The sequence below is a fragment of the Moschus berezovskii genome, chromosome 13 (assembly GCF_049115385.1).
Source record: "Moschus berezovskii isolate FMDL1 chromosome 13, NW_MosBer_1.0, whole genome shotgun sequence".
NCBI classification, from domain to species: Eukaryota; Metazoa; Chordata; class Mammalia; order Artiodactyla; family Moschidae; genus Moschus; species Moschus berezovskii.
The window spans coordinates 18,822,664-18,850,188 of record NC_142472.1 but is presented as its reverse complement, the minus strand read 5'-3'; the positions used below and the strand labels follow the sequence as shown (position 1 = coordinate 18,850,188).

The 27,525-nt window shown below is 40.2% G+C and overlaps 1 pseudogene; it reads left to right on the top strand.

The window, feature by feature from the left end:
* Nucleotides 1-3,752: 3,752 nt before the first annotated feature.
* Nucleotides 3,753-5,011, top strand: LOC129556634 (MAPK/MAK/MRK overlapping kinase-like; annotated as a pseudogene).
* Nucleotides 5,012-27,525: the final 22,514 nt, after the last annotated feature.

Here is a 27,525-nt window from a genome sequence, read left to right as displayed (position 1 = left end):
TCAGCGCAAAACTAAATGCTTTCCTTTTGTATTATTAGTTTCAATTTAAGTTCCACATGAAGCATTTGGGGGTGTTCATCAAAGAACTGCTTAGTCAAAGTGTTTGGAAGATTATAGACATGACTATCAACTAGGTAAAGCATCTAGGCAGCACCTTGCCCCTCACCATACTTATGGTCCTTCATCCCTTCACAACCTCCAGGGCTCAACTCCATCCTTATCTGCCTATTGTCTCACAATAGATCTCATCACTTACATTTCTGTCTCTGGAGATGCCATTTCTCCAAGTTCTTGCTTGAAAACATCCATGACCTGAACTCTGTTCTCAAAGAACATGTGGGTGAAATTCAACTTCCAGCTTCTTTCATTTATGCACTCTGTCAAAGAAACTGTGATTAAGATGAAAATTTTCCTTGTTCCGAGAAAGATATTTATGAATTTAGACTATATAAGCTATGTACTTATTACTATAGACATTCTTTTAATGGCTTAATAGACATCGTGAAGGTCTTCCGAGTTGGCTCAGTGCTAAAGACTCTGCCTGCCAAGCAGGAGAGGTGGGTTTGATCCCTGGGTTGGGAAGATCCTCGGAGAAGGAAATGGCAACCCACTCCAGTATTCTTGCCTGGGAAATCTCATAGACAAGAGGAGCCTGGCTGGCTACAGTCCATGGGGTGAAAAAGAGCCAGACACAACTTAGTGACTAAAAACAACAACAAGCCATCATGAAACTATAGTCTGGAGAGAATTGTCTTATTTATCTGTGAATGGTGCCTAGTACATGGGAGTAACTCAGAAAATGTTGCTTGAACTTAACTGAATTGCCTCCAGTTTAGTCCAAAATTTTGTATCATTGATAAAGAAACTTTGCCCTTGGTAATGGTTAATACTTCTGACAGAGTAAAAATTTTAAGGTTTACTAGATGGTTTGGAAGAATCATTAACTATCAAGATAGTTACCCTCACTACCCTCTGAAGGACACATGACTTAGCTACCCTCCATGAAGGATACTTGACATTATACCCATCGCAGCTTGTAATAATTCAACATCTGTTCATATGACTTCAATTTTGAAAACTTATAGTTGAAATTGTTATTTGTTCTCTGTGTCCACTTGCTTAATACACGCAGTGTATAAGAATCTGCAAGTAGCAGACGTTGATTCCAATCACTCTGAGGGATGACTTTTTACCTACCAGCTCACCCCTCCATTGCCATAAATTAATTATGTATATGCCAGTACACCACACAACTAGTATCTAAGTTAGATACTACACAGACACACACACATGCCCTCTGTATTAGGGTTCTCCGGGAGTTGGTGATGGACAGGGAGGCCTGGTGTGCTGTAGTCCATGGGGTCGCAAAGAGTCAGACATGACTGAGTGACTGAACTGAACTGAACTGAGAGAAACACAACCAACTATGTGTATGTATATATATACAATGCATATATATATATGTATATATATACACACATATATACACAATGCCTTCACAGAAACACTTAGAATCATATTTAACCAAATATCTGGGTAAGGTAGCCTAGCCAAGCTGATGGATAAAATTAACTATCAAATGAACTATTAATTAACTATTAAACTCAAAATGTTTGGGTTCTCCTATACTGCATTAAAAGATGAAAAAACTTAATTTTGTTCATATAACAAAATGCTTCATCAGTCTTCCTATAAAGCTACGCCAAATCTCCCTGGTCATCATTGACTGATATGGAGCTCAGGAAAAGGACAATATATGGCTTTGGTTCCATATCATCATTTTGATGGAAATACCTTTAAAGGCAAACACACGAAGCTTGTAGAATTAAGTTGCCAGCATAAAGACTGTCATATTTTATGATACATACTAGAAGAATCTGCTCTTCTCATAACATTTGTTTCTTAACTAGCTGCAATAAAACTTCTTTATTATAGAGTTCATAAAGCATTTTCACCTCCTAAATTCACTTCTTAAAGTAGCCATTAAGTGCCAACAATGTACCCATTTGTAATGCTATTAATAGCAATTATGATGCCAGCTGTAGCCAGCAAGAGGTGAGATGCAGTGAAAATGTTATCCTGTAGTCTTCTCAGTGATGGTAGAATTCTCTGCTCTATATACAGAGCCAGAAAATATAAAGCTTTGTCCTTCCAGTTTAATTTATAAAACATGTTTTCTCTAAAGATACAAAATCTAGGTAGGAAAGATATGTAAGGTGATTCTCACCACCCTCAGCCATTTTCCTCAAATGTACCTCTAATCATGTCAAGTGACTGTTCAAAAAACTCTTTGATGGAGCCTCTCGGTCAGCAAACTATACCAGATCCAGTCTGTGACCTGTTTCTGTGCAGCTTGAGAGCTAAAAATGGCTTTTACATTTTTAAAGTGCTGTTGAAAAAAAATAGCAAAGAAGATATCTGACAGAGAATGCTTGTGATTACAGAGTCTAAAATATTTCCTGTCTAGCCTTTTACAGAAAAAGTTAAGAAGTTTTCCAACCCTTGGTTTAGAAGATGAAGTACAAAACCCATAGTGTGATGTTTAAATCCTTCCACACTCTGAAGACCAACTGATAGACAAACCATCCTTCAAGTGTTTGCTATCTTGGTGCATCCTTCTTTTCCTCTCCTGTTATCTAAGTTCAGCTGTCCATCAAGACGATGCCCAAGTTTATCTTCTCCATGAAGCTTTATTGTGCTGCTCGATTTTGTAGTAATCTCCCCTTGGAACTCTGACAGACATCAGCACTTGCTTTACTCACTGATGATCTTGCTTCTTTTGATGTACATGTTTTAATGTAAACTTATCTTCCCAACAAGAATATGATACCTTGACACTGTTGTGCAGATATTAGTATCAGCAAGTCTTAAGGAATTTCTAGGTTCTGTAAGTCTGATTTCTTTTTCGTCAATAACTAATCACCATCGTTCATGAGCAATTACTATTTCCAAGTGTCACCAAACCTACACATAAACTTTTTTCTTCATTTAATTCCCACAAAATGTTAGGTGATAGTATAATTCTCTCATTTTTATACACAAACTGCTATTAAAGAGAATACAGGGGTTCCATTCTCAATACACAAGGAAGCACAAAAGCCAGGGTGGAGAGGGAAAGGTGGATTGAGAGAGAGCGTACTCTCCCCTAGATTATACAATAGAATTGTTTCTAGAAATAGTAGAATTGGAGTAAGGAAACTTTATGAAGATTTGGTTGGTGAAAGGACTTCCCTAGTAGCTCAGTTGGTAAAGAATATACCTGCAATGCAGGAGACCCAGGTTCAATCCCTGGGTTGGGAAGATCCCCTGGAGAAGGAAATGGCAACCCACTCCAGAATTCTTGCCTGGGGAATACCATGGACAGAAATAGTAGAATTGGAGTGAGGAAACTTTATGAAGATTTGGCTGGTACTTAACATTTAAAACATTCAGTCAACAAAAATGGAAGTAATTCATGAGCTCTAGATTCTGTGAGGAGATAAATTTGACAGAAGTCCTTCATGACATTGGATTTAAGTAATATGTTGGATCTGACACCAAAAATATAGTCAGTAAAAGTATAAAGAGATAAATCAGGCCAGGGTGACAGGGATACACATGGCGGCCAGATCCTAATGCTCTCCATCTAGGGACCACCGCAAAGGTCTTTTTTCCGGACCCTGCCTCTAAGGAGTGGAAGCCAGGGCCTCCACTTTCTATCCCTTTCTTCAACCAGTACCGGCAAGAGTTTGTCGCCGGCTTCTGCATCCAGGATGAAGAACTATAAAACAATTGACAAAATATAAGAGGGAACGTTTTCTGAAGTTACTAAGATGCAGAACCTGAGAGATGGAAACTACTACGCATGTAAACAAATGAAACAGCATTTCGAAAGTATTGAGCAAGTGAACAATCTGTGAGGGATACAAGCAATGAGATGCCTGAATCCACACCCAAACATTCTCACGCTGCACAAAGTGATTTTTGACAGAATATCTGGTTCTCTTGCACTAACATGTGAACTTATGCACATGAATATTTATGAGGGAGAAGACACCCATTATCAGAAAAAAAAAAAATTACACACTATAGGTACCAATTGTGTAAGTCTTTGGATCACATGCACAGAAATGGAATATTTCACAGAGATGGAAAACCAGAAAATATATTAATAAAGCAGGAGGTCCTGAAATTAGGGGACTTCAGGTCGTGCCGGAGTGCCTACTCTAAGCAGCCTTACATGGAGTACATCTCCACCCGCTGGTACCAGGCCCCTAAGTGTCCCTTCACCAAAGGCTTCTACAGCTACATGATAGACCTGTGGAGTGCGGGCTGCGAGCTCTACAAGATGGCCAGCCTGCAGGTCCTCTTCCCCAGAGCCAACAAGCTGGTCCAGATCTCAAGGATCCACGACGTCATGGGCATGCCTGCAGAAAAGACCCTCGCCAAGTTCAAACAGTCCAGAGCTATGAGTTTTGATTTTCCTTTTAAAAAGGGATCAGGGATACCTCTACCGACAACCAATCTGTCCCCACAATGCCTGTCCCTCCTTCACGGAAGTGGTGGTCTATGAGCCTGACAAGAGAATCACTGCCCACCAGGCCCTGCAGCACCCCTGCTTCCAGGAGCAGGGGGCTGCTGAGAAGCAAGCTCTGGCCAGGAACAGGGGAAAGGCCCCCCGCTGGCTTCTCTGAGTGCCCCATGGCACCAGAACCACTCAGCAACACCTGGCAGACGGCACAGGAGGGTTGGAAGCAGAAACAGTCCCCCCGAGGCCCAAGGAGGACCAGCCCCGGAGACAGGGACCCGCCTGCCTGATGGAGCGGCCCAGGCTCAAGCTGTCGGAAGCAATCAAGCTATCCTTGCACTCCAGCCTGGCACTGCAGCACAGCAGGGGCACCCGAAGGTGCCACTGCTGAGACCCCTGAAGTGCGTCAGTGCGGCCTAGATGACAGACACGCAGAAGGACATCAAGCCCAGCCTGAAACAGTACTGCCTGCCCACGACAGAGTGGAGAGCTGGGGGCTACTGAGTGATGTGGCTCCCTGCTTGGGATGCGCCTGCACCAGCGAGCAGGACTGGGGGCTCCAGAGGGCCCTGGCGTCCTGTCCCAGGAAAGACCCCCCACCCCTGGACCTGCACCACCACCTCGGCCTGGAGCCACTGGCCGGAGGCAGCCATGTCCAGAGGGCAGCTTTACTGTGTGTTCCAATCTAATACATCTGTAAAACCACCTCATTCTAGGGTTTTATTTCATTTTCATAATGTAAAGATTTGGGGCAGGGAATATTTTGTAGTTTTTGTATGAATCAGAACGGAGGGATTATACTGTATTATGCATTATTTAGGCTGGTTTCACCAAGGGCTCCACACGCCTGCAGTCCATCAGCGATAGTGTTTAGCAGTTCTGCTTCTGGATTATATCCCTGGAGACCCCTGATTTTATTAAAGAATAAGCTGTTAAAAAAAATAAAGAATAAAGAGATAAATCAGACTCCATCAAAATTAAAAAGTTCTATTCATCAAAGGACACAATGGACAGAGTGAAAATGCAACCTATGGAATGGGAGAGAATATTCACAAATTATATATCTGATAAATGGTTACTCTGCAGAATATGTAAAGAATGACCAGAACTAAACAGAAAACAAACAACTCAGTTAAAAAGTGGTCAAGAGACTTGAAGAGACATTTCCCCAAAAAAGATATACAAAAATGACCAATAAGCACAAGAAAGGTTGCTCAAATCATCTGTTGTTCAAATCATCACACGTCCTTAAGGAGATGCAAATCAAAACCACAGTAAGATACTGCTCATTGATGGCTATTGTCCAAGAACAAACAACCAAAAAATTAATAAGTGTCAGCAAGGATGTGGTGAATCTGGAATACTTGCTCACTCTTGGTAGGAATGTAAAATGAAATAGTCTCTATAGAAATCAGTATGATGGTTCCTTAACAAATTAAAAACAGAACTACCATATGATACAGCAATTCCACTTCTGGGTTTATGCCCCAAAATGAATGAAAGCAGTCTCCAAGAGATATGTATACACTGTTTATATCAGCATTTTTCACAATAGTTAAAAAGATGGAAGCAGCCCAAGTGTCCATCAACAGATGAATGGATAAACAAAATGTGGTCTATACATGCAATGAAATATAATACAGCCTTAAAGAGGAAGGAAATTCTGACATATTCTGCAACATGGATGAACCATGTGGATATTATGTTAAGTGAAATAATCTAGTCACAGAAGGACAGATATGGTATGATCCCCCTTATGTGAAGTATCTAGAGTAGTCAAATCCATAGAGAGACAAAGTAGGATGGTGGTTGGGAAGGGTTGAATAAAGGAAGGGGGAAATTGTTTATTCACTATACGGTTTCAGTTTTGCCAGGTGAAAAATGATTGGAGATTGATTGTGCAACAATGTGAAGATACTTTGCAGAACTGAACTGTACACTTGAAATTATTTGGATGACAAATTTTATGTTCTGTATATTTTTAATGAAAACAGATTTCATAGAAGTCTTCTATTCTTTTCCAAAGGAATATTCACCACATTAGCAAAACAAAGTGGCTATATGAGACGGTGAAATCATAAGTACAACCCAAACCTAAGATTTCTAAAATGGGCTGTGTGCCCAGGCACCTGAAAGAAGTTAGAATCTGCTTGTTTTTCACACCTGTGGAAACGCAGAAATGTTCGTGTGTTCTCCAGTAAGGTTAAAAAATTGCAGCTTTAAAAAAGTCTTCTTTTCTCCAGCAAATAGTGATTGTGTTCTTGCATGCAACAATAAACATGATCCCATGATTTAATCAATTTCACCTCATTTTTAAAAAATCTTTTGCCTTTTACAATATAATAGAGAAACTATGTGGAAACCCAAATTTTTGTTATTGTTCAAGGAATTAACTTAGCGCTCGAATGGAAACTAAACAGGAGTTGGCATTTGTCAATTTCCTCCCAGGTGACTTGACAACTGGGACTTGAGCTGCTGCTGGGCATCATTAGTCATTAGGTGTGTCAAATAATTTCACATCATTAGTTAATTCAAATTTCCATGCCACAAAATAATCAGATTATCAAATTGGTGTTCTGTGCAAAACACAAAGGCTTATTGAGATTCAGAAAGGGCTTCATTTCTACTTGAAAAAAAAACTTTTAGGAAAGTTGGAGAGATAGTTCTGCACATGAAAAGTTAAACAGCAACACAACAATGAAAATATAAAGAAAACCAGGAAAGGGCGGTCTTAAGGACATGAGTGTTTAAATACAGAGATTACCAATAAAGGGCTGTGGTTTTTGTGGAGGCCTCGGAAAGATTTGCAAAGACTTACAGGCGGGGATATATGAGAACAAAGTTCTCAGCTGAGAGTAGTTGGCTCCCCTGAAGATGCTGAGCAAGGCAGGCTTGGCAGTATTTTCAGCCGTCACAGTTGGGCGGGGGAGCGCTACTGGTGTCTCATGGCTAGACGCCAGGGATGCTGCTAAACATCCTATGATGCACAGGATTGTTCGCCACAAAAAAAGAATTTTCTGGCCAAAATGTCAGCAGTGCTAAGGTTGAGAAACCCTGGACTAAAGCTAAGCTGTTTTCATAAAAGGGATTTTACTAAAGTGCTAAAGGATGAAAGAGAAAAGATATGACAGAGGGAAGTAAAGAATCATGAATACAAAGGGCTAAAGGGCAGAAGCATTAAGGGGTGCTAAGTGGATCAGTTTAACTTGAGTGAAGGGCTTTATACAGGCATGACCAGTCTTTAAATATAGGCTGGAAAGAGCATATGAGATGTGGAGCTCTGCTATTATGAGATGTGAGACTTTGAACAGTTATTTGTCTCCTTGGAGCCTGATTTTTCTTATCTATAAAATGAAGATAACATTTACCTCTTGTATTGGTTGTCAAGGTCAAACCAGATAACATAAAAGTGTCTCCTGTGCTGGAAGGACAATAGGAGAAGATACATGCTGCTGCTGCTAAGTCACTTCAGTCGTGTCCGACTCTGTGTGACCCCATAGACGGAAGCCCACCAGGCTTCCCCGTCCCTAGGATTCTCCAGGCAAGAACACTGGAGTGGGTTGCCATTTCCTTCTCCAATATGTCAAAGTGAAAAGTGAAAGTGAAGTCACTCAGTCGTGTCCGACCCTTAGCGACCCCACGGACTGCAGCCTATCAGGCTCCTCCATCCATGGGATTTTCACGGAAAAGTCGACCCTTTCAATTATCTACACTGCAGGGATTATTGAGGTTCAATTTTCAATTACTAATTGAGATGACTAATTTTTGGTTACTACCACAATCAACTGAAAGCTGATTAGTTAAGCTTTTTTATCTGCTTCCATCCTTTCCTTCATTTACTCAACAGATATTGGGTTGGCCAAAGAATTCCTCCGGGTTTTTTATAAGATCTTATGGAAAATCCCAACGAACTTTTTGGCCAACCCAATATTTCTTGTTTTCTTCTTTTCAGGCAATGTTCCCTTTCCTTGATAGAGTCTTCAATCTCTTAGAGAAAAACAGATTTTTTTTTTTTTTTTAATGAAAGGAAGTCTTACAAAGCCTCTGAATGAATAATGTACAGATGACTCCAAACTTGTAACTCATTTCCTTAACAAGAATCATCATGGGATCTTAAGTCTGGAGTCTCTTGCGATGATACTTGCAGATCTCTGATATTACTGATACATCCGAGCTCTCCCTTAATATGACCAAATTTTCTCCATGCAAGCTGAAGACACTGTCTTTTGCTGTTTCACCATGTTCATGTGTGTGCAAACGTGCTTAGCCATATCTGACTCTTTGCAACCCCGTGGACTGTAGCCAGCCAGGCTCCTCTGTCCATGGGATTTTCTAGGCAAGAATACTGGAGTAGGGTGCCATTTCCTCCTCCGGGATTTCTTGCTGACGCAGGAATCAAATTGTGTCTCCTGCATTGGCAGGCAGATTCCTTCCCACGAGTGCCACTTGGGAAGCCCAATCTTTGTTCTTAAATACGTACAAACTTTCTCACATACACAGTGCCTCTGTTAAAATCATTGCCTGATTCAGTGGTATACAGATTGCTCCCATTGACTGCTGCTGCTGCTGCTAAGTCACTTCAGTCGTGTCCGACTCTGTGTGACCCCATAGATGGAAGCCCACCAGGCTCCCCCGTCCCTGGGATTCTCCAAGCAAGAACACTGGAGTGCGTTGCCATTTCCTTCTCCAATGTGTGAAAGTGAAAAGTGAAAGTGAAGTCGCTCAGTCGTGTCCGACCCTTAGCAACCCCATGGACTGCAGCCTACCAGGCTGCTCCATCCATGGGATTTTCTAGGCAAGAGTACTGGAGTGGCTTGCCATTGCCTTCTCCGTCCCATTGACTAGACAAGCATATAATTTTTTATAAATAGCCCTAGCTGTGACCACTGTCCACATGGAGTCCTGAGGCTGCTGTAAACAAGCATTAGTCGTCACTTCCAGTACAGGGTGTAGCCTTGAATGTAGAAAGACAGATGGCAGAGAAAACTTGAGATATCATGAACCCTGGCTGCCTAAAACAGCTCTGTGAGGGCACAGAATAGAAAATAGTCAATACTGGCCAAACAAGTAGGAAATGATGTCATTTGGAGTGTTTGAGGTAAGAACTGAAAGATGAGTAGGTGCATGTGTCACTTCAGTTGCAGTTGCATTCAACTCTTTGCAACCCTATGGACTGTAGCCCACAGGCTCCCCTGTTTTTGGGATTCTCCAGGCAGGAATACTGGAGTCGGTTGCCAGGCCCTTCTTCAGGAGATCTGCTTGACCCAGGGTTTGAACGTGTGTCTCCTCTGGCTCCTGTATTGCAAGCAGATTCTTTACCACTGAGCCACTGGGAAAGTCCAAATAAGTGCTTGACAGACAGACAAATAAGGGGCAAGTATTCTAAACAGAATCAACAGCTTGAAGATTAAAGATTTACAGGAGGAAGAAGGCTTGGAATAGGTGGAATGCCACAGGTGGTTCCCCACGGCTGGATCATGAGGGAGGTGGGTGAGTGGAGAGGCCAGAGAGGCACAGCGGCCTGAATACAAAAGGCCAGGTACACCACACACATGGGTTTGGATTTTTGTAAGGTTATGATGAGTTATTAAATAATCTTACAGAAGAAGGTAATATCATGTTTATACTTTTAAAAAGCCCTTTGGCTGCAATGTGCAAGATGAACTAGAAAAGGCAGGACCAAAGAATAACTGTTGCAAATATCAGCAGAACCATTTCTTGACTTCCATACTTGAGTTTGTGACCTATGTCTTGAAACAAATTAGATAACAAAAATGGGGTCCCCTTGGGGGTGGCAGGAGAAGGGGGCAACAGAGAATGAGATGGCTGGATGGCATCACCGACTTGTTGGACATGAGTTTGAGTGAACTCTGGGAGTTGGTGATGGACAGGGAGGCCTGGCGTGCTGTGATTCATGGGGTTGCAAAGAATCGTACAGGACTGAGCGACTGAACTGAACTGAACTGAACTGTACACAACATTATCTGGCGAGAGGCAATATTCCTTGCTTAGTGTTTTAGTTCAGGGTCCCCTGGAGAAAAGGAAGGCCCAGGATTGATAGATGATAGTGAAAGATAGATAGGTAGATGATAGATTTTAAGAAATTTATTTCAATAAATTATTCTAAGAAATTTGCACAAATGATTAAGGAGGCTGGCAAATCCAGAATCTACAGGGTAAGCCAACAGGCTGGAGACCCAGAGAAGGGACAGTCCTGCAAGTCAAGTCAAAGGCCTTCAGGCTACAGATTCAGGAAAGAGCAACAATGCAGTTCATGTCTGAAGGCCTTCAGGATGGAGACACAGGAAAGAGCCCATGTTGCATTTCAAATTCAAAGGAAGTAGTAAGAATAGAGAAGTGGCTGTTAACTAGATATGGGCTTGTTTGGCCAGATATTTCTGAAGCTAAATTCTCTGCACTGTGGCTTAGGGATCACGAATAGGAATTTAAATAGAAGAAGAGCCAGACACACAGAGCCTCACAGTCACAAGCCTTAATAACTTCCCTCTTCCTTTTTTTGACATCAAGGATAGTCTGACAGTTTAGGATGACCTAACCAAATAGGATGTATTTCAGTTCAGTTCAGTTCAGTCGCTCAGTCATTGACCGACCCTTTGCAACCCCATGAATCACAGCACTCCAGGCCTCCCTGTGCATCACCAACTCCCGGAGTTCACTCAAACTCATGTCCATGCATTAGAGACCATCAAACCTTTCAGATAATTTTTTTTTTTAGATTGTTGTCAGTATCCCGGCAAAGATAATAAGAAACTAATGAGGATAGTGACAATAGAAAAAGAAAAAAAAAATGGGACCAATGGAAAAGACATTGCAAAGCTCAGATAGAACCTGGTGACTTAACACAAAAGGAGGGATGATTACCTTGAAAACAGGAAATAACAGACACAGTGGGTCAAATATATTGGGGAGAGTTCTACTCTATAAATGCTAACTTGGTACTTCCAAAAGCTTACCCAGGAGGAAATGTTCAAGCTACAGAGTAGAAGCCGCCTAGGATCAAGAACTAGAATTTTAAATAAAATATTTTTAAATGAAATTAATATGGAAGAAAGCTACAGATTTGGAAAATCTCTGAAAGATGAGCTAATAGAGAAAAGAATAAAACTGAAGATGAAAATAATCTGTCATACCTTTAGGAATAGAGAGCAGAAAATCAGATAGGGAAGGAGCAATTAAAAACCAGAGCAAGGGACCAAAGGTTGAGGTTGAGAGAAGAAAATGTCACTTGACTTTGTTTATACCTCCCTTAAACTGGCCAATGTATCCAAGATGTCACCCCAAATCTCCTTTTATTTACATCAACATTTTTAGAAAATAAACATTTTAACACACGTCCTAGTAGTTGACATCCACTTGAACTTCTACCCATTGCATAGGAGCCATATCCCAACCACTCCCTTGAAAGTGCCCTCTAAAATCTCAGGGTGTCTGATGGTTAAAATCTAATTGGCTTTCAAATTTTTCTTTTCTGACTTTATTTCTCTGCATTCTTTGGCACTATAGACCACACCTTTATTTTAAAATATTTCATAACTTGGTTTATTAAAACCAATAATTTCTGGATTTCTAAACACTGGGCGTAGGAATTTCTCAATCTCTGTCTTGTTCTTTTAGTTCTTTGACTCTAAATACATTCTCCACATTTCTTTCAACTCACCTCTCATATTTTTAGCAATCCCTAGGCAGTTTCTCTCATACATGGCAATTTAGTCTATAGACTGTGATGACCCCCAAGTCTCTTTTTTTCTACTCTGATCTTTCTTATGATCTCTAACCAATAATACTTGATTGCCCATGAGATATGTCCAACTGGTGGGCCCATAAACATCTACAAGTTTACATTCTTCAAACATAATGCAGATCCTTCCCCAAATCTGCCATTCTTCCACTATTTCCAGTCTTAAATAAAGGGTCTCCTTCTATCCAGTGGTCTAAGCTAGAAACCTGAGAGTCATTTCAGGTTCCTCTATCCTTCAATTATCATAATGAAGCATAGAGTTGGGCAAGAATTCTTGACTATCTAAGTCTTTTTTAATTACTTCTTTTTTTCCATTTCAACTGCCATTACCCTACTTCAACATAGTTAGCTCTTATCTAGAATCCTGCAATGAGCTACTAACTGATCAATCTGTTTCTTATTTTACCTTATATCTCTGTATTGTTCTGCTTCTCCATGTCTTTCTGCAGTATGCTCACCCCAAATACATCCACTATACTGATATTTCCAAAAGTTTTCATGTCATAGCACTCACCTACCTGGAAAATTCTCTTCATAACCTACAGAAATACATTTACAACATAAATTCTTCCATGACTTGGCTTCTGCCTAACTCAAATAATCATATCGCTCAGCCTCGGATCCCTGTACTGTACTCAGTCACTCAGTCATGCCCGACTCTTTGAGACCATATTGGCTATAGCCCACCAGGCTCCTCTGGCCATAGGGATTCTCCAGGCAAGAATACTGAAGTGGGTTGCCATCCCCTCCTCCAAGGGATCTTCCCCCACCCAGAGATCGAACCCAGGTCTCCCTCATTGCAGGCAGATTCTTTACCATCTGAGCCACCAGGGAAGCCCATATATCCAGACACAATGCCCCTATACCCTGAAATTCCCAGCCAAGCTTCCATTACAAAGCCCTTTCTTTGCATAGAACATTTTCTCCTCGTGTCACAATTCTCTTTTGTGACCCATGTCACCATTCCCTCCTCAGTTCAAATGTTACACTCCTCCAGTACCTACTGCATGCCAAGGACTGTACTCAATGCCAAGACTATAAAGGCAGTGGACTCCACATGGTAAATAGCCAGTGAATATGTTCTTAATGAAACTATAAAACAGAAACTAAAACAGGTTCAGAAAATGATTTTAAAATACAACAAAACACATGACAGAGGAATATGGCTGGTTCTTCCCTTGAGGAGTAGGGGATCAAGAAATATGGTCTAGAAGAGATTACCACCTTAGAGTTCATGTTCACCAAGTAAACAGAATTGGAAGAATAATTTCACCACAGAAGATTAGCCTGAACCACAAAAGAGCATGGCATGCAAGAGGAAGTTGCAAATGCTTCCACTGGACTGGTACACAGAAAGTTACATGAAGAGGTGAAAAAGGCCAAGGTTGAATAGAAAGAGACGGAGAGGGAGCATTAAATGATAATGCTGAAAAAGATGGTTGGCTAAAACCATGGAAGGAACAATAGGAAAACTGTATGGAAATAATTTTCAAAGAAGGATGGCGTATGAAGGATAAACCAGAAGATTAGGTCACAGATGATTGTGGGAGCCCTATAAGCAGAACATGAGCACGTGAATTCATCAGAATAGACATGGTGAAGAGGAGAAACATATGTGAGAACTATTAAAGAAGCAAACATGAATGAACTTGCAGTAGACTATGTGTGGTTTGGGGTGAGGAAGAGGGAAGGAGTCCATATTGATTCCTGCTTTAATGATTCAGGTGATTTGGTGGGTGTTACTATGACAATTTAATCTTTTTTCTGAAACAAAAAGTTTTATATTTTACTAGTGTTATTGTTTTTTAATTAACCACTGTTAATAAAGATGAGCATATTTGAACATGTATTTTCTTGACTAGCAAACCTAAAGATTCCAACACATAACAGTCTTAGTTAATATTTATCAGCTGTATTATTTTACAAGTTTTCTCCTTGCTGCTAGCAAACACCAGAGGCATATTATTTTTTGAATTCATTCTTGAGTCTCCAAGGATTGGATTACTATATTCTACTTTTTTGTTTTCAAAAACAAAAGTGTGAAACTACTTTCTCTTCTAAAAAAAATACAAATTTTTAGAATATGTATTGATTAAATGTCTCTAAATAGCAACTTACCTGTGGTATATATCCCACTGACAAGAAAATCTGTGATTTTGTTGGTCACAATAAAAAAAGTACACTACCCCTTTCCACAGTGTTGGTTTAATTGCACAACTTGTTCTTTTCCTTTTCAGTTAACAATGCCAAAAACATATGTGGTGAGTTACCAGCCAAAATAATTGAAATCTGGGATTCTTGGCTGCCAGTAGGGCAACACCAAACCTCAGGAGCTAACAAGAGGTGTCAATGATTCATTAACAAAACATAAAATTGTGAGATGGGTAGCTAAGCATGCAGTAAGAGCCAATTACTGCGATTCATTCCACAAGTTTGCCTTTGGCTGGAACTGCCAGTCAGCAATCTCACCATTGGCTGCCATTCTCAGGAAAGTTGATGCTTGCATATCAGAACATTTGGGCTATTTACATGGAGGTGAAAGAGGCCAGTGGATTACAAAGTTCCCCTACTTGTCATCACAATATTAATCTAGAGGGAAATTAGGTGAGATCTCTAGTGCAGAAAGTTCTACAATCTTCCATATTAATAACAGACATCTTATGCTTTGAATGGCAGGTTTGTTTAAAGAACACTCACATCCATTTGATCAGCACAAGTTGTATATTCATAAGTGTATATACTCCTAAGTAAGTGTTGGAGATGACAAAGAAGCTGATACTTAGGAATATTTAATGTCTTGCCCAGAATCCAGTTTCCCAATTCTAGCCCCTGTTCAGTAACCTAAATTAGCATTTCTACACAAGCTCTCTAAATTTTGTTAGAACAGTAACTTGTTTATTAACACATCCCCAGCTTAATAGCTTTTGACATAAAAGGGAACTACTTTTCAATCACTTCTACTCCCATGAAAAACAGTATTTATAATCTGTTAACATTTCATGTTATGTGCTAAAAAAAAAAAAAGAAATCCCAATCCAGTTGCTGTCAGCCAGCACTCCAGAAGGTAAAATGGAATACCCCCAGATTGCTGTGTTTCATGCCATGTCTGCTGCTTCACAGCACAAAGCAAATAGAGAAGATCGATGATTATATAGTACGACCAGACAGACAAATGATGCAAATCAGACTAAACAACATCTCCACATACTACTTAGTAGTTCAAATATTTAAATTTCCTCCACACACCTTATTAATTTTCTATTTCCCCCTTTAACTTTGATCTGTAGATTTTACCTATTACAAATATTTTCCATTGAAACTATCTTAAATTATTTTTCTTTATACATTAATTGAACATTTATTGAGTGCCCATTATCTTTCAGACACTGAATATCACTTGAAATGGAGTTAACTGGTATCTTGAGGTCACTGTAAGGTACAAGTTTAATAATGATTACCAAAGAACTCAAATATGCAAATAATTTAATTCCTACTGTTATTTTAATCTCCTGAAGGATGGCATGCCCAAATATGACTCATGTTCTATTAATATATTATAAGAATATGCCTGAAAGTTATGTGTCTATCACAAACTGTCTCCATGGATGAACATTAAAACTGAATGAAACTCTTGGGAAAAACATCCAAATGAAAAGTGAGAAGTCTTGTCAACCATCTGGAACTTTCCTACATGACGCCAAACATCCAGATTCTTGTTCAAATCTGGATGGAAATTAGCTGTCATTTAGTTACAACTTGAGCTATTTCTTTTTTTCAACATTCAGATGGTTCTTGTAAATATTGATTTCTAGACTGTTATGTATGCCTAAGACAGCCTCTCATCAACAATATGAGGGTTTTAGGTTTAGTTTTGATATTTCTGAACAAAAGCAGATCATTAACCAGTTTTGTAGTAACACAATAGACAAGTGCTAATGGCAACCCGCACCAGTATCCTTGCCTGGAGAATCCCATGGACAGAGGAGCCTGGTGGGCTACAGTCTATAGGGGTCGCAAAGAGTCGGACACAACTGAGCTGCTTCAAATTCACGTTTCACAATCCATTTGTAAGGAAAGCATTTCAGCTGAAATGTTCATGTCTGAACTGAAGACTGGGTTTAACTTTTGTAAAAATATAAATGTAGAAGTTTAGACTGTCCTTTGTATCTTGTTTACAAAATAGAAAAAGAAGATTAACATCTCATGTTTATGACCAGCACTTGATAAACTTGATTAAACAGAGTTCTCTCATGAAGACATACATTTTTGTCACCTTCTCCCGTAAAAAATGTTTGAATGAATTGTTCAACAAATGTACGATGTTGAATGCTGAGTTTCTAAAGTTCTTAAAAAATCAAAAGTTACCCTTAGTTCCACCCATAAAGTTTCTGACCGATGATCTAATCAATATTTGGTATTTAATGTGATTTTTTATCCTGATGTCAGGTAAGACTCTCCAGTAGAGAAGATGAGTGTTGAATTTCTTTCTCAAAGAGAATATATTCTATGTTTTCAGTGAGCTTCTTAAACTGTTTTTTCAAGGTAAATATTGATATTTTATTTGTATAGTATAGATTTTTAATAAAATAGAAATATTATCATGAATTTGCAAAGTTAATATTACTGCTGCCTGAAAACAAAATGTATGATTCTAAGCAGAAATAAATTTGAACAGTTTTATTTATAAAATTTTATACATATAGAAAACATATATACCAGAAAAATCTTAATGCTTTGCTGACATTGGTAAATCTAGAGTTCCTTTTGAATGTATATAATATTCCTTTGAGTTTTATATAATTAATACTGGTTTAGTCACTAAAAAGTCATGTCAAACTCTTGCGACCCCATGGACTGTAGCCTGCCAGGCTCCTCTGTCCATGGGAATCTCTAGGCAAGAATACTGGAGTGGGTTGCCATTTCCTTCTCCAAGCAATTTTCCTGATCCAGGGACTGAACCCAGATCTCCTGCACTCCAGGCAGATTCTTTACCAACTGAGCTAGGAGGGAAGTCCATATAATTAATACTGTCATTAATTAAATGGCAAGAGTTAATAAATTCAACCAACTTAAGTGTAGTTTTGAAATTGATATCCTTTTGCTTCAAAGTTTCGAAATGAAATCATTTATTCTAAAAGAGGTAAACCAGCTTGATCAACATGGATGCAAATATTACAGGGAAATGTTTTCTTGATACTCAATTCAGTTGAAAGAAAGTGAAAGTGTTAGTCACTCAGTCATGTCCTACTCTTTGCGACCCCAGCCAAGCTCTTCAGTCCATGGAATTCTCCAGGCAAGAATACAGGAGTGTGTAACCATTTCCTTCTCCAGGGGCCTTCTCAACCAGGGATCAAACCCAGGTCTCCTGCACTGCAGGAAGATTCTTTACCCTCTTTACCCTCTGAGCCAGGTTTGGAAGAAGCTGAGTGACAGTGAAAGTCACTCAGTCGTGTCTGACTCTTTGCAGCCCTAGGGACTATACAGTCCATGGAATTCTCCAGGCCAGAATACTGGAATATGTAGCCTTTCCCTTCTCCAAAGGTCTTCCCAACCCAGGGATCCAACCCAGGTCTCTCACATTGCAGGCAGATTCTTTACCAGCTGAGCCACAAGGAAAGTCCAAGAATACTGGAGTGGGAGCCTATCCCCTCTCCAGCAGATCTTCCCAACCCAGGAATAAATCCGGGGTCTCCTGCATTGCAGGTGGATTCTTAACTTAGCTATCAGGGAAGCCCTGGAACAAGTTAGGGAAGTTCTGGAACAGGTTAGGAATGTGAACCTAATTTTCGACTGCAAAGTTTTTGAAGTCTAAATATAGATCAGGTATTGTTGATGAAAATGTAGTGGCCAAACTGAGATGAGCAAGATGATCTATGTTCCACTTAGCATTTTTAGGTGTTATTGAAAATTTTACATAAATGCAATATTATATACACATATGAATGCATTGAATTATGTGCTCAAGTCCATTGTTAATTCCCCTTTTTAGCCCAAACATTAAAAAAGCTCACAGATGCTATCGAACTTGCAATGATTGCAAGAAAAATCTCAGATGTGGATTGGGCATTGGCATAAACTTAGCTAGTTGGCATCAGCATTAGTAACAGGTGGCAGAGCAGGCAATGAGATTGCAAAGGCAGAACAGTTTGCATTTCCTGTGTCATCTCAACCTTTTTTTAGTAAGTAAGTTTAATTTTGGTAATTGGGAGCAAATTTGTTTTTTTAATCGAACTCCCAAAACCCTGAAATATTTATTCATTATTGTTAATATTTAAGTGCGTATAGGTTTTTAACCTATCATTTGAGAGGTGGCTGGATGGCATCACCAGCTCGATGGACGTGAGTTTGGGTGAACTCCAGGAGTTGGTGATGGACAGGGAGGCCTGGCGTGCTGTGATTCATGGGATCGCAAAGAGGCAGGCATGACTGAGCGACTGAACTGAACTGAATGGTGCCTTTACATATCCTGTAATGTTATACAATTTTTTCACGTGCCTCTTTTTTCCCCACTACCAAGCATGAATCTGAGAGCTCAAAGAATAAAATCCAATTATATTAACGACTAACAACTTCTATCAACTAACTTCAAAGGATAAAATCTAATTATATTAACAACTTCTATCAACTAACTTCCTCATTGTTGCACACCTGATTTTAAAAAGTGTTGCACCATTTTCACAATGTTCCTACTACTGAAACTTTATTAATCCAAATAATTACCATTGCCAACTTCTAAAAAACATCTACCATATGATGTAAATTTTTGCAATTTTCTTTGGGCAATAATATTTCTATTTGGATTATGACTTACAATGTGTTTTAGATTTATTGTTTATATTTTTATTGAAATTAGAAACACAAGTAGAAAAGTCTTTAGTATTATTTAAGTATGATTAGAAGTAATGTTAATTATTCATAAAGATGTAAGTGTTCCTTTTAATTTTAAGTTTAATAGTAAAGAAAAATAGTTAAGCGTTCCAGTCATGAAAAATTGCAGTTTTATATTGAGATAAACTCTGCCTTTTATAATTCACTTATCTCTAAGTTTTGAGTTATCTCTAAGTTTTACTCTGTCTGAGTAAAAGACAGAATAGTTTTTATTTATAAGGTTGTGATGATAATTAAATGATTCTTTCTGAGGGCTATGAGGGAAGGACCTGTTCCAGAACTCTCTCTTTGTCCTGCAGGCGACCATCTTCCTCCTGTGTCTCTTCATATGGTCTTCCCTCTGTGCATATCGCAATGTCCAAATTCCCCCTTTATATGATGACCCGGTCATTTCGGATTAGGACACCCACTACTGATCTCAATTTAACATCATCATCTCTGGAAAAACCCTATAGCCAAATAAGGTCACATTCTGAGTTATTGGGCATTAGGACTTCAATATAAATTTTAGGGATGGACACAATTCAACCCATAACAGACACCACCTAAAAGGAACTTAACCTTGTTTAAGAGACCAAGAATCCAGATACTGTTATTGAAGTGAACTTGGGTTCCCTCACACACCGCACAGCAAAGCCCGTTTACTGACACTTGGTTGTGTTGAAGAGAAGTACATGTTTATATGCATGGCACCAAGCAAGGAGAATCCCACGGACAGAGGAACCTGATGTGCTACAGTCCATGGGGTTGCAGTGAGTTGGACACAACTGAAGTGACTTAACACACAGGCAAGGAATGCAAGCTTCTTATGTTCAGAAGACTAGAACTCCCCTCTGGTTTTCAGGGAAGGGTTTTAAAGACAACATATATGGTGAGGCCTGAAGGGTTGGTGACTTTCTTCTGATTGGTTGGTGGTGAAACACTGAGGTGATGTTTTAAGAATTTCAATCATCAAGCTTCTGATTTCAACTGGTCTAGGATCTGCAGCGGAGAAGGCAATGGCACCCCACCCCAGTACTTGTGCCTGGAAACCATGGACAGAGGAGCCTGGCGGGCTGCAGTCCATGGGGTCTCTAAGAGTCGGACACGACTGAGTGACTTCACTTTCACTTTTCACTTTCATGCATTGGAGAAGACAATGGCAACCCACTCCAGTGTTCTTGCCTGGAGAATCCCAGGGACAGGGGAGCCTGGTGGGCTGCCACTATGGGGTCGCACAGAGTCGGACACGACTGAAGCGACTTAGCAGCAGCAGCAGAATCTACAGGAGCTTGTGGTCAGAATGTAGTCCCTAGCCTCCACCTGAGCTTGTTAACAACTCCAAAGTCTCTGTTGAATGATGTATATCTCTTGAGGGGGAACTTTGCGGTTGTTTGGCCACTAAGTCGTGTCTGACTTTTTTGTGACCCCAAGGACTGTAGCCCACTGGGCTCCTCTGTCCATGGAATTTCCCAGGCAACAATACAGGAGTGGGTTGCCATATCCTTCTCCAGGGGATCTTCCCCACCTTCAGCTTCTGAACTGCAGGTGGATTCTTTACTGCTGAGGCACTCTGGAAGCCCCTGAGGGGGAAGTAGGACTCTTTTTTATTGAGCTACTGTTCGAGCTACCTGGCTTAACTGCTTGTCCTTTGTTTCTGCATTCCCTCACTTCCCTAAATTAGTAACTGTTTGAGCCTTCTCCTTGGAACTCTGGAAAAGTCAAGGAGACTAAAGCCTGAAATGAGGGGCCCAGAAGAGGGCTTTTGTACCTGGGAGGACCCCCACAGGGTCCAGCTCAGTTTTAATACCAAGTACGATTTCTGTGGGTGGGAGGAGAAGGGGACGACGGAGAATGAGATGGCTGGATGGCATCACCGACTCTGTGGACATGAGTTTGAGTGAACTCCGGGAGTTGGTGATGAACAGGGAGGCCTGGCGTGCTGTGATTCATGGGGTCGCAGAGAGTTGGACACGACTGAGCGACTGAACTGAACTGAACTGAACTGAACGATTTCTGACTTCTTCCTTTAGCAGGATTATTTGAGTGCTCAGTTAAAGTTGTATCTCCATCAATTAAGACAAACAGCTGCGCTACTAGAGCTAAACCTCTCTATTGTAGTCACACTGAGGTTTGTCATAATTCATATCTCCGGTTTCCTTTACCAGTTTTTTAATATTTTAATTTTACTATCTTCCTATTCTTCCTCTATCTCCTTATAAACCACTTGTACCTAATAAAGTTTGAGTATTCCCACTTTGGAGAATAAAATAAATTTAAAATCAAATGAAATACTAGTATTTAAGCCTTTCATGAACATTTTGGCTCATATCCATGTCATTGGTCTTAGTGACATCCAGTGGCCATGACAAGTCAGTGGCAGGATTTCAGGTCATTCCAGAAATATCTTTATGTATTTCTTATTTAGACATAGGAAAAAGACCACTGATCATTTTAACATAAGTGTAATAATACTCTCACATGTCACTTGTCATTCATAAACTGAACTACCTTATATAACAGAAAAATAAAAATTATAGCATTTAGTTTTATTTCATTCTACCTTCATTAGTAAATTAATATCTCTTACCACTTAAATAGATGACCAGTCCAAGTTTGATGCATGAAACAGGGCACTCATAGCCGATGCACCGGGACAACCCAGAGGGTTGGGATGGGGAGGGAGGTGGGAGTGGATTCAGGGTGCGGGGAACACATATACACCTGTGGCTGATTCACGTTCAGTTCAGTTCAATTCAGTCGCTCAGTCGTGTCCGACTCTTTACGACCCCATGAGTCACAGCACGCCAGGCCTCGCTGTCCATCATCAACTCCCGGAGTTCACACAAACTCATGTCCATCAAGTCGGTGATGCCATCAAGCCATCTCATTCTCTGTCGTCCCCTTCTTCTCCTGCCCCCAATCCCTCCCAGCATCAGAGTCTTTTCCAATGAGTAAACTCATCGCATGAGGTGACCAAAGTTTTGGAGTTTCAGCTTTGGCATCAGTCCTTCCAATGAACACCCAGGACTGATCTCCTTTAGAATGGACTGGTTGGCTCTCCTTGCAGTCCAAGGGACTCTCAAGAGATTCATGTTAATGTATGACAAAAACCACCAGAAAATTGTAACTAGCCTCCAATTAAAATAAATTAATTAATTTTTAAAATATTTAATCTACAAGTTATTTTTTAAAGTTTGAAACAGTATGGCTTGTACTATTGAGTAATATTTTTTACACTTATCTTTGGTTCGAGTACTGCAGAGGATGAGGTGGTTAGGCAGGATTACCCGATTCAATGGATGTGAATTTGAGCAAACTCAAGGAGATAGTGGAAGACAGAGGAGCCTGGTGTGTTGTAGCCCATAGGGTCACAAAGAGTGAGACATGATTTACAAACATAACAACTGCTATTTAAATTAAAATGTACCATTAAGGGTGTGTGCTATTCCAAACAATCAACATTTTTTCTTTCTAGGTTCTTTTGAGCTAATGATTTAAAATATTACATAATTCATTCTAATGAAGGAAATTTGTGCTGATACACCACTGTTAAGGTCTGACTAGGCCCCAGGTGCTAAACTCAGAGACCGAAAAATCAGATTACAGCTCTAGTTTTTTAAAAGGCTACAAAATCTATGGTACAAAGTTTTGCGCCTTGAGGCCGTTATTTAGTTCTTTAGGCTGAGTTTCTGATAACAATGATGCTGATAGTTATGAGTGTTAAGCTAAGAACCAACTGCAAATAATGATTACCTAGTACTTTGTGGTTTAAAAAGTCAATCATGCAAATTGGCCATGCAGAAAGCCTAAGGGGAGTCAGAAAGTAAGCCCTTCTATCTTCCTAAATAATAGGAAAGTAATCCATCTCAGGCCCCCTTTTTTATGCAGCACAAGGCTAGAAGCCAGGGCCTGATGGAATAAGCCATAGAGGGCTCATTCAATGCATATTTGCAGTGAATAGAACTCGAGAATCTGATACTTATATTTCACTGGGAAACTGATATACATATATGAAATCTTTACAAAAGGCTCGGTTGAGTACATAATTTAATGATAGACTCTAACAGAGTTATAGAAGTTGAGTAGTGGAACAATGGCAGTGGGTTTCAGTAATAAGTAAAAGCTTCAGGCGAAAGGAGTATTCATCCTAACAGAAGCACAGGCATTTGATTATCAAAGAAAAGGATGAAGAAAGGTGAAAAAAGAGGCAATTTAGTTTAAGGCAGGGATAGGAGTAAGACATGGAAGTGGGATACAAGTAGATAGGAATGGTGAGAGAATAATCCTGACCACAGGTGAAGCTTTTTTGAGGGGGAAGTGGGGAGCACAGGACATTTGAGGGGCCAGTTGATACATACTTTGACCAAAGGCTGATGAACCTGATCACCAAGAGGAATAAGGAATCATGACAGATTTTCAGAACTCAATGACATGATACAAGCAGCATGACAAGAAAAGTAAACTGCTGTTTGAAACAAAGATGCATTGTTTTTCTTGTAAGGTGGCCATTAGAGAAAACCAAACATAGGTTCATAAAAGCAAAGATAGTAACTTTAAGAAGGAAGGAAGGATTTAGAGATTCCAAAGCACCAAATGAGCCCAGTGATCAGCAGCTTGTGGAAAGCACAGGTCAACAAGCAAGCCAAAAAAAAAAAAAAAAATTCAAGATACTGATTATGAATGATGCTGCTCCAAATAAATAAACAAGTAAGTAAATACAAAAGGAGAGAGGGTAAGAAGGGGAATTTTTTTTTTAGGAAATTTTTACGTTTTTAAAGGAAGAATTCAAGGAATCTCCACACTGTTCTCCATAGCGGCTGTACTAGTTTGCATTCCCACCAACAGTGTAAGAGGGTTCCCTTCTCTCCACACCCTCTCCAGCATTTATTGCTTCTGGACTTTTGGATAGCAGCCATTCTGACTGGTGTGAAATGGTACCTCATTGTGGTTTTGATTTGCATTTCTCTGATTATGAGGGATGTTGAGCATTTTTTCATGTGTTTGTTAGCCATCTGAATGTCTTCTTTGGAGAAATGTCTGTTTAGTTCTTTGGCCCATTTTTTGATTGGGTCGTTTATTTTTCTGGAATTGAGCTGAAGGAGCTGCTTGTATATTTTGGAGATTAATTCTTTGTCAGTTGTTTCATTTGCTATTGTATTCTCCCATTCTGAAGGCTGTCTTTTTACCTTGCTTATAGTTTCCACTATGGAGAACAGTGTGGAGATTCCTTAAAAAACTGGAAATAGAACTGCCATATGATCCAGCAATCGCACTCCTGGGCATACACACTGAAGAAACCAGAATTGAAAGAGACACATGTACTTCAATGTTCATTGCAGCACTGTTTATAATAGCCAGGACATAGAAGCAACCTAGATGTCCATCTGCAGACGAACAGATAAGAAAGCTTTGCTACATATACACATGGAGTATTCAGTTCAGTTCAGTTCAGTTCAGTCGCTCAGTCGTGTCCGACTCTCCGCGACCCCATGAATCACAGCACGCCAGGCCTCCCTATCCATCACCAACTCCCGGAGATCACTCAAACTCATGTCCACAGAGTCGGTGATACCATTCAGCCATCTCATTCTCGGTCGTCCCCTTCTCCTCCCTCCCCCAACCTTTCCCAGCATCAGAGTCTTTTCCAGTGAGTCAACTCGTCGCATGAGGTGGCCAAAGTATTGCAGTTTCAGCTTTAGCATCAGTCCTTCCAATGAACACCCACAATCGATCTTGACCACGGGAAAGACCATAGCCTTGACTAGACGGACCTTTGTTGGCAAAGTAATGTCTCTGCTTTTTAATATATTATCAAGGTTGGTCATAACTTTCCTTCCAAGGAATAAGCGTCTTTTAATTTCATGGCTGCAATCAGCATCTGCAGTGATTTTGGAGCCCCCAAAAATAAAGTCTGACATTGTTTCCACTGTTTTTCCATCTATTTCCCATGAAGTGATGGGACCAGATGCCATGATCTTTGTTTTCTGAATGTTGAGCTTCAAGTATTACTCAGCCATTAAAAAGAATGCATTTGAATCAGTTCTAATGAGGTGGATAAAACTGGAGCCTATTATACAGAGTGAAGTAAGCCAGAAAGAAAAACACCAATACAGTATACTAATGCATATATATGGAATTTAGAAAGATGGCAATGATAACCCTGTATACGAGACAGCAAAAGAGACACAGGTGTACAGAATAGTCTTTGGGACTCTGTGGGAGAGGGTGAGTGTGGGATGATTTGAGAGAATGGCATTGAAACATGTATATTATCATATGTGAAATGAATCACCAGTCCAGGTTCAACGCATGATACATGATGCTCGGGGCTGGTGCACAGGGATGACCCAGAGGGAGGATAAGGGGAGGAGGGAGGTGGGAGGGGGGTTCAGGAAGGGGAACATACGTACACCCGGGGCAGATTCATGTCAATGTATGGCAAAACCAACTAATATAATATTGTAAAATATTTAGCCTCCAATAAAAAAGAAAAAAAAGAAAAAAGAAAATTTAAAAAGAAACAGTTTGATAGGAAAACAGTAAAAAAAAATAAAATTTAAAAAAAAAAGGAAGAATTCAGTAAGTATCTAGACATGTTAGGGATTTGGACCAAAGTTAAGACTTTGAGTCAAATGTCTAGTGTGTGTGTGCTCAGTCATGTCCTACTCCTTGAGTCCCCATGGACTTTAGCCCACCAGGCTCCTCTGTCAATGGGATTTTCCAGACAAGAACACTGCAGTGGGTTGTCATTTCCTTCTCCAGGGCATCTTCCTTACTCAGGTATCGAACCGACATCTCTTGTGTCTCCTGCATTGGCAGACAGACTCTTTACCAGTAGCACCACCAGGGACACTCATTCATCTAGACTAGATGGCTATATCCTGCAAAGAGTAACGGAATGTGAAAACCAAAGATGAAGCTTGGGCTGGGAAGGTGGTGGAGAGAACAGTTAAGTTTAGGAGAAAAAAATACGAAACTGAAATGCCCAGAGAACTAGAAACAATAGGATCTCAGATGTCAAAAATAAACAGTATTTTTTAAGAGAATGGAAAAGTAAGTAGACACAATTACAGCAGAGAAATCAAGGAGAATCAATGCTGAGGACAGGCATTCAGTGCAGTTAGAGCAGGAAGAGAGGAGAAATGGAATTTGCCACAACTAGCTTCAGAGAAAGCAATTTCATGGAGTGATTGGAGGCCCATTCAAATTGCCAGAAATTTTGAAGGAAAGATGTTAGGAAATTTATGAATTTCACTGCACTGAATAAAACCATTTACTCAAAGAACATGATTGATAACATAGATAGAGAGCTATTAGGAAAAGGAAACAGGATGCACTAAACATTTCACTTCTTTAGAGATTACTGAGACAGCATTCAAAGCAGAAGGAAAGGAGTCCAAGCTTGGGAAAGGGGGAGATTAGAAGAGGGCAGGAAAAATGAAAGGGAAAGGGAGGAAAGAGAAGAGTCAAACAAGCCCCTTTAGAAGTATAAAGGGATGAGAGCCAAGGAACAGCAGACATTTGCTGGAAACATCAGACAATTTTTGAGAGAAGGATATATCTTCTTCAGAGACTTGAGAGACGGATAAACATGAACAGGTAGGCAGATCAAATTAAAGGTGAGAGATATGATGAAACTGAGGTCTTAAAGAAAGAAAAAAAAAAAACCAAGTCCTGAAAAGTTACGAAGAATAATCCAGGGAATGAATAAGGGATAAATAAAAGGAAAGCTGAGCAGAAGGGCCTGGCCAAGTTGAAATTGTACAGCAGGCTCTAGCAGGGCGCCAGCTGTATGAAGCCACAGGACTTTCTCTGGGAGCCGTCTGCAGTCTGCAAGCAGAAGGCTCACCATGGAGTCATCCAAGGCTGGAGATGGGGAGGGCACACCAGGGAGTCCGAAATGCTGGCAGGAGCACTGAAGCAGCTGACCGCTTAGTACATGGTGGGAAAGAGTCAACTTTGGTTTGCTGAGAGAAGTTTGACCTCAGCCAAAAATGACTGGGATGAGTAATGTCTTAATTCCCATAGCAGAAAGCAAGTTTCAACCATTGCAGAGAAAGGAGACACAGAAAATGTTCAGAAGAGCTGAATTAGACACTTTTGAGTGACTGGGAGCTATGTTTTATGATAGGAAGTTCCCCTCATGGCTGACATTTCAGGGAGGTGATATTAACCATGAGGTCAAGGGTTCTGATAGTTAAGAACTTGGATGTCATTTTGGATGAGAAAATGAAACAGTGAAGAGGAAGGCCATAATCTGGATTCTAGTAGTTTCAGTTCAGTTCAGTCACACAGTCGTCATGTCTGACTCTTTGCGACCCCATGAATCGCAGCATGCCAGGCCTCCCTGTCCATCACCAACTCCCAGAGTCTACTCAAACTCATGTCC